At 48.3% G+C, this 6304-nt stretch overlaps 1 long non-coding RNA gene across 1 annotated transcript; it reads right to left on the reverse strand.

Annotated features, from left to right (window-relative positions):
- Nucleotides 1-1885: 1885 nt before the first annotated feature.
- Nucleotides 1886-4931, reverse strand: LOC147678744 (uncharacterized). The gene is made up of 2 exons (XR_015302495.1): nucleotides 3763-4931; nucleotides 1886-3675 (listed from the first exon to the last, which is right to left on the reverse strand). It is a non-coding gene; the product is annotated as an uncharacterized LOC147678744 (long non-coding RNA).
- Between the last annotated feature and the right edge of the window lie 1373 nt (nucleotides 4932-6304).

Genomic DNA, 6304 nt, shown 5'->3' on the forward strand with positions numbered 1-6304 from the left:
GGTCACTGAGTCTTACAGCATGGCCCCTGCACCGGGTCACTGAGTCTTACAGCAGGGTCCTGGCACCAGGTCACTGAGTCTTACAGCAGGGCCCCTGCACCGGGTCACTGAGTCTTACAGCAGGGGCCCGGGACCAGGTCACTGAGTCTTTCCACAGGGGCCCGGGACCAGGTCACTGAGTCTTACAGCAGGGGCCCGGGACCAGGTCACTGAGTCCTACAGCAGACTGGTAATGCTATGTAGCTTCCAGGACTTTAAGCTGCTATGAGAGACAATGTTTATACTCCTGCAGCCAATGGCTGTTGTGTCCAAAATAATAGAGAGGTTATGAGACAGGCGGACTAGGAAATATGAGTCAGAGGACCACTTAACTTGAGGCGGGGCTGGTAAATATGAGGTAGTGGTCTGGGTACATAGGATGCTGGGGAACCAGTAAATGTGAGTTGGAGGGGGAAATAACAATAAGGGGAGAGGATGTAGCCTTACGGCTAGAGCAGTCGACCTCGAAGCTGGGGAACCGGGTTCAAGTCTCAGCAACAACGCTCAACATCCTGTGATTCTGGGCAAACCACTTCATCTCCCTGTGCCTAACAAAAATTAAAGTGTTCTTCTGTAACGGAACTGGTGCTCATGTAAAGTGTTCTGATACTCGATGTATCGGGTCTAGTTCGCCTATTATGAAACTTTAAAAAGAAAAAAATAAGGCACGCGGACTGCTAAATATCGCTTGGAGGACCAGATAACATGAAGCAGGAGGACTAGTAAACACGAGACCCAGTAAATAGGAGCCAGGAGAACATGTAAGTAACAACAGGGCGACCTGTAAAGAGAAGGCAGTGGAACATGTAAATAGGAAGCCGGGAACCTGTAGTGCCTTTCGGAATTCCAGGAGAGAGGTGGAGGCCGGAGTTGCAAGTGGAGGTCGTTCCAAGTTGTCGCCATGAGGTAGGAGAAGGATCAGTGGTGTAACGAAACTTGAGGACCCACCCCTGCAAGGAGGGGGGCCCCAGTCAGGAGCTCTCCGGCCAGGGGCCCACCGCTCATGCACAGTGTCGGAGGGGGGCCTTTGGAACTCAGGCCTCCCCGCAACACGCATCCATTGATGCGCCCTGGGCTTCTTACGCTGCCTGCTTAAACACCAAGAGAGAAAGGGTATTCAAACAGAACCACTCCTGGTCCCCTTTCAATAAATCTATCCAAACAACAAAAGAGTAATTCTGAATCAATTGTTTTTGCACAAAGCAGAAGGAGTAGCATTTGCTTTTAAAAAGATCCCTCACTCATCAACATGGTTGGTGACATGCTTCATCCTGGGGTTTCCACCCGAGCGGCCGAATGCCACTCAGGTGTGCTAAAACGCCTGTTTACAGGGGAGCGGGTATGTTTTTTGGGAGTGAGCTAGTGAAAAGTAAAAATACCTTTACTTGACCTAAAGATTTTTAATGCTGGCAAAGTAAGGTAATGTTAAAACTAAGGAGAGGATGTCCCCTCTGGTATTAAATGACCAGTGACATCCCAACATCAAAACAGTGAAAGGTGGCTGGTCAACATGTTTCAGCCTCCATCTGCAAAGTAGCGAGGCTTTCTTCAGGACCGATACTAACACAGTGGTATGCACACTCTAAGGTGCACCCTCTCCTGTAGTAGTTAGTACCGCAAACTTACGGGTTGTACTCTCAGCGTGAATCCACAGGGTCCTGGACTGGTAACTGACTAGGTTCTAGAAGCGGGTGCCCGGTCTTGGCGTATGTGTGACTACAGACCGGCCCAACTCCGGTAGGATCCATGGGGCAATAATCTCCCACATCCTATATAATCACGCATTCTTTCAGACATCGCTGAGAGTACAAACCGTACGCAAAGGAATACGCTACACACAGAGCTCTGGATTGTGCGTCTTTATCCCTCAGCATTCCAACATACACCGCACTCTCATTACGTCATAACCGTTAATAACCACACCATAACACCTCCCAGCAAGTTACGTGATAATTTCTTGAGTCCACCCAGAAGTCCACGTGCACAAAGTCTCAGGACAGACACGCCTCTGCATTAACTCTGAGGTGGAAGAGGGAGGCAGAGACGGGAAGGAAAAGAGTACCAAGTCATAGGGGAAGGAAAGAGGATGGAGAGACAGGGAGGAGAAACAAAGGTAGTGGAACAAAAACCTAGATAATTGGAAGAATGAAGAAATACAGGTGGAGGGAATAAAGAAGAGGTGGAGCGATGTAAGGGATAAGGAGACGGGGAGGGTGGAAAGATACAAAGAAGGGCGGAGGGTAAAGATGTGAATAGCGAGGTGGAGGACAGAATAGAGACATGCATGGGGCCATGGAGAGGTACAAGGGAAAGTGGAGAGAATAAAAGGAGGTGGAGAAGTACAGGGAAGACACAACAGAGGAGAGAATAGAGACGGATGGAAGAGAAGAGAGGTGCAGAAGAGAGAAAGGGTGGAGAGCTGCAGATCGTAAGGAGAAGAGGCGGATGGAGAGATACAGGGAAGAGTGGAAAGGTACGGAGAGAGTTAGAGAGGGGAGAGAAAGTGGGGAGAAGTGAAGCAATGGAAAAAAGGGAGAGGGAAAAGAGTGGAGAGACACAGAATAGAAAAATACAAACTGGTGAGAGGACACAGTACAGAGACAGAAAGAGAGGGAAGGTGAGGAAAACAGAGGAAAAAGAAACAGACAGAGGAAGAGAGTGGTGTGGAGAGTAAAGATACACTACTAGTGACGTAGTGATATGGGGAGAAAGGTACGATGTAAATAAGAACCTAAAGATTCTGGATGCAGGTGGGAGAGTGAAATCAGCAATGTAACACGACAGAGAGAGAAAAGTGAAGAAAAAGATGAAGCTAGAAAAAAAATTAGGACAGGGGAATCCAAACCGTGCAGAGTGGAAACAAGAATGGAAACTTCTTTTGGGAATGGAGAGAGGGAAATACACTTAAAAAAGTGGTATTAGGTGGGTAAGTGCAGGGCTGGAAGTTGCGGAATAAAGAAACGAGTGAAGGTATATAAGGAAGAATGTAGAGATCTGAGAAGAGAAGTGTGGGAAGTGAAGTGGTACGAGGGGGGACAGAGGATGGGAAGTGAAAGGGACAAGAGCCATGCAGGAGAAGAGAGAGGGCGGGACACTGGAAGATACCACAGAGAATGGACACAAAAGAGAATTGATACCCTTGCGGGTGATTAGCTACGCTTTATAAATCCTGATTTGATTGATCGATTGATTGGAGAGTGGGAGTGGAAAGCTGAATAGATATAGGTGAAGTTGGGGAGAGTGAAATGCACTGTGACACCGAGGAAAGGAAGGGAGTAAGAGGCTGGCAAGGGGGGGCCCCACCAGCAGCATTCTTTATCATCAGACTTTGACCCAGGACAAGAGAGAGAAATGCAGAAAAACGGGAAAGAAGCGGGAAGAGTAAGATGGGAAAACAGTACAAAAGTCATAAATCGGAATGAAAGGACCCTGCAGGAGTGAGATAAAGAGGCAGGGACTGTCTGGTGGTGGAAGGAAGGGGCAGGAGGTGACGTCAAGACTAGGCAGCCTTGGTATTCGGTAATCCTGACACGTAGGGCCTGAGTTACATTTCGGTAGACGGGTTACGCTATCACAACGGTGACGGTTATCCCGTCTGCCGAAACATAAATCCCATAGGAAATAATGGAGTTTATACTTCGGCGGATGGGATACCAGTCACCGTTGTGACGGATATCCCGTCCGCAAAAATATAAATCCCGTAGGATATAATGGAGTTTATACTTCGGCGGATGGGATACCAGTCACCGTTGTGACGGATATCCCGTCCGCAAAAATATAAATCCCGTAGGATATAATGGAGTTTATACTTCGGCAGATGGGATACCCGTCATGGCAGAGTAACGCGTCCGCCAAGATCCAAATCATCCCTTAGTGTGGGCACTGGTGGGCTTCTGGGGAGCTCGGCCACAGCTACCCCTGGAGACTCTAAGGTTTCCCAGAGTTCTCCTCAGCTGCTGCAGATTTTATTTATTTGCAAAGTTTTATATAGCGCTGGCTAGACCCGGAGGTATCAGAGCGCTTTACATGAGGATCAGCAAGTTACAGGTTACATAATTACTTCTGTTGCTGGTTCCAAGTATAGATAAAGGAGAAAGGTAGAGGGAAGGAAACATAGCGGGGGACGAGGAAAACAATGTCAGATGTCTGGCTGGGTAGGTGATGGCCGAGGGGGTGAACCAGGGCCAAACTCCTCTATAGCTGCAAAGGACAGCTCCACCGGGCATCGGCCAAGGTTGCTCGGACTGCAGTTCTAGTTCCTCGAACCTTGGCCTCTGGTAACACAGACCACAAAGCCAGAGGCCGATCGTCTTATAAATTTCACCAGAACCCAAGGACAGTGTTACAATCCACGTCACCTAGACATATTATCTTATCAATATTCCATGAGACTGATGCCACGTCTGTGAATCATTGCACGCGACTGGGAATAAATTTGCTCTTTATCTAGCGCACACCACAGACTGAAACTGCCTTGACCGTGTTCAAGATCAGGAGCAGCTTTAGACAAACTGTACCCAATTCCCAGAAGCAGCGGGCCACAACAGGATCTCTGATCAGTCACCGGCTAAAGGTCCTGTCAACAAATGTGCACCTTCCATGAAACTCTGGAACCACAAATCAAGTGATTAGAGGCTCGAATTGCGACACCGGCATGCAGCACGTCCACTCCAGGAACACGGCGACATCTGGTTGTTGACCAAGCCCTTAGGGGCTTATTCACAAGGCCCTTGCACCATTTGTGCGTCATTTTTAACATGGGAAAAGTGACGTATGTGCCTCAAGTTGTAAATGTGTGGATTTCAATCACCTGAAAGTCTACTTGGTGCACACGATCCCAAATCATGGCCCTGTCCCCCATGGATGGACAGCGCTCTACCCACTGGCATAACAAAACTTGAGTGGGTCCCCCTGCAAGGTACGTGTAGGGTCCCCCTCCGGACTCAATCAGAAGCTCTCCTGCCAGAGTATTGTGCTGAGGGGGGCCCCCTGGAGCTTGGGGCCCCCCCGCACCGCAGGGGCTGCGGGGGCCTGTGTTACACCTCTGGCTCTACCACATCTGCAAGGCTTACGCTGTATAAATATCAACGCATGCAAAGTGTGCCTGAGGAGCACCAGTCTTCAGTGAGCATCTGCTCTCAAACCAGAGCTTGGCTGGGCAGGCAGTAGGGGGCAGCCTCGGACCTTCTCTGGCATCTGCGCCCCGTGGCTCAGATGCCCGCATGGTCCCATGAGGTGGACCTGTCCACACAAGTGGACAATCAACATCACTTTGGAACTCCTGCGGGCAGTGCCGAATTGGTGTCGGTGGTTGAAGGTGGTGGCATGGCAAGGCATGTTTTGGGACTGGGACTTACTTTTCGTGATCAGACTTTGACCCAGAGCAACAGGCAGAAAGGCAGAGAAGGGAGAAAAGATGAGAACGGCAAGTAAACAGTGACAAAGAGAGAAAGCATGGATGACGAAGAACTTGCAGGAGTGAGACAAACAGACAGGAAGAGTAGGGAGGTGGGAGAAAGAGGCCTGAGGTAGAATCACATCCAGGCAGCCTTGGTACTGGGTAACTTTGAGGACATATTATTTTCTTTACAAACTAAGCCCTGCTTTTGAGGGAGCTTGAAAGACCGAAATCAAGAGAAATGTATTGGAGAAACTTGCATTAGAGTGAAGGACATTTTAAGGAGAAAGATGAAATATCCCAATTATTCATAGGAAATAAATTCATGACGCCCCCCCGCCTAAGTCAGGATCCTTGTCATGAAACAGTTTTACCACTGAAGGCGGGACCCTTTGATGGGTGGAGTTTGATGTTATGTTAAGCGAAAGTCCACCAAAAAGGTCTCATGGTGCTGGGGAGAAGAGGGGCGATTATTGTCTAAGTTGTCCAATAAACTTGTCTAAACAGCCAAGTTTTCCGTTTTTCCCTGAATTCCTCAAATGATGATGATGATGATGGCTGGACACCTTAATTACTGGAAAAGTTGCTGAATATATGGATTGTTTCGCTTTCAGAGTAAGAGGCTTCTCTCTCACCAATGGGAACAAGTTTTGTTTGGAGGTTAATGACAACAGAAGTTATCTCGTTTGCTGTGCCAAAGGGAGAACACTGCGTGTGGGGGGACTTTACAGGCTATTAGAACATTATTAAAGTTCTATATTCTTCAATTGTTGCTGTTGTGAGCTGGCAATAAAGAAGATTTGCAGAATTGTAGCCTCTCTGTCTTTAATAAAATCCCGATTTTCTGCCCACCTGGCTATGAAAAGT

The sequence above is a fragment of the Lissotriton vulgaris genome, chromosome 12 (genome assembly GCF_964263255.1).
Source record: "Lissotriton vulgaris chromosome 12, aLisVul1.2, whole genome shotgun sequence".
NCBI classification, from domain to species: domain Eukaryota; kingdom Metazoa; phylum Chordata; class Amphibia; order Caudata; family Salamandridae; genus Lissotriton; species Lissotriton vulgaris.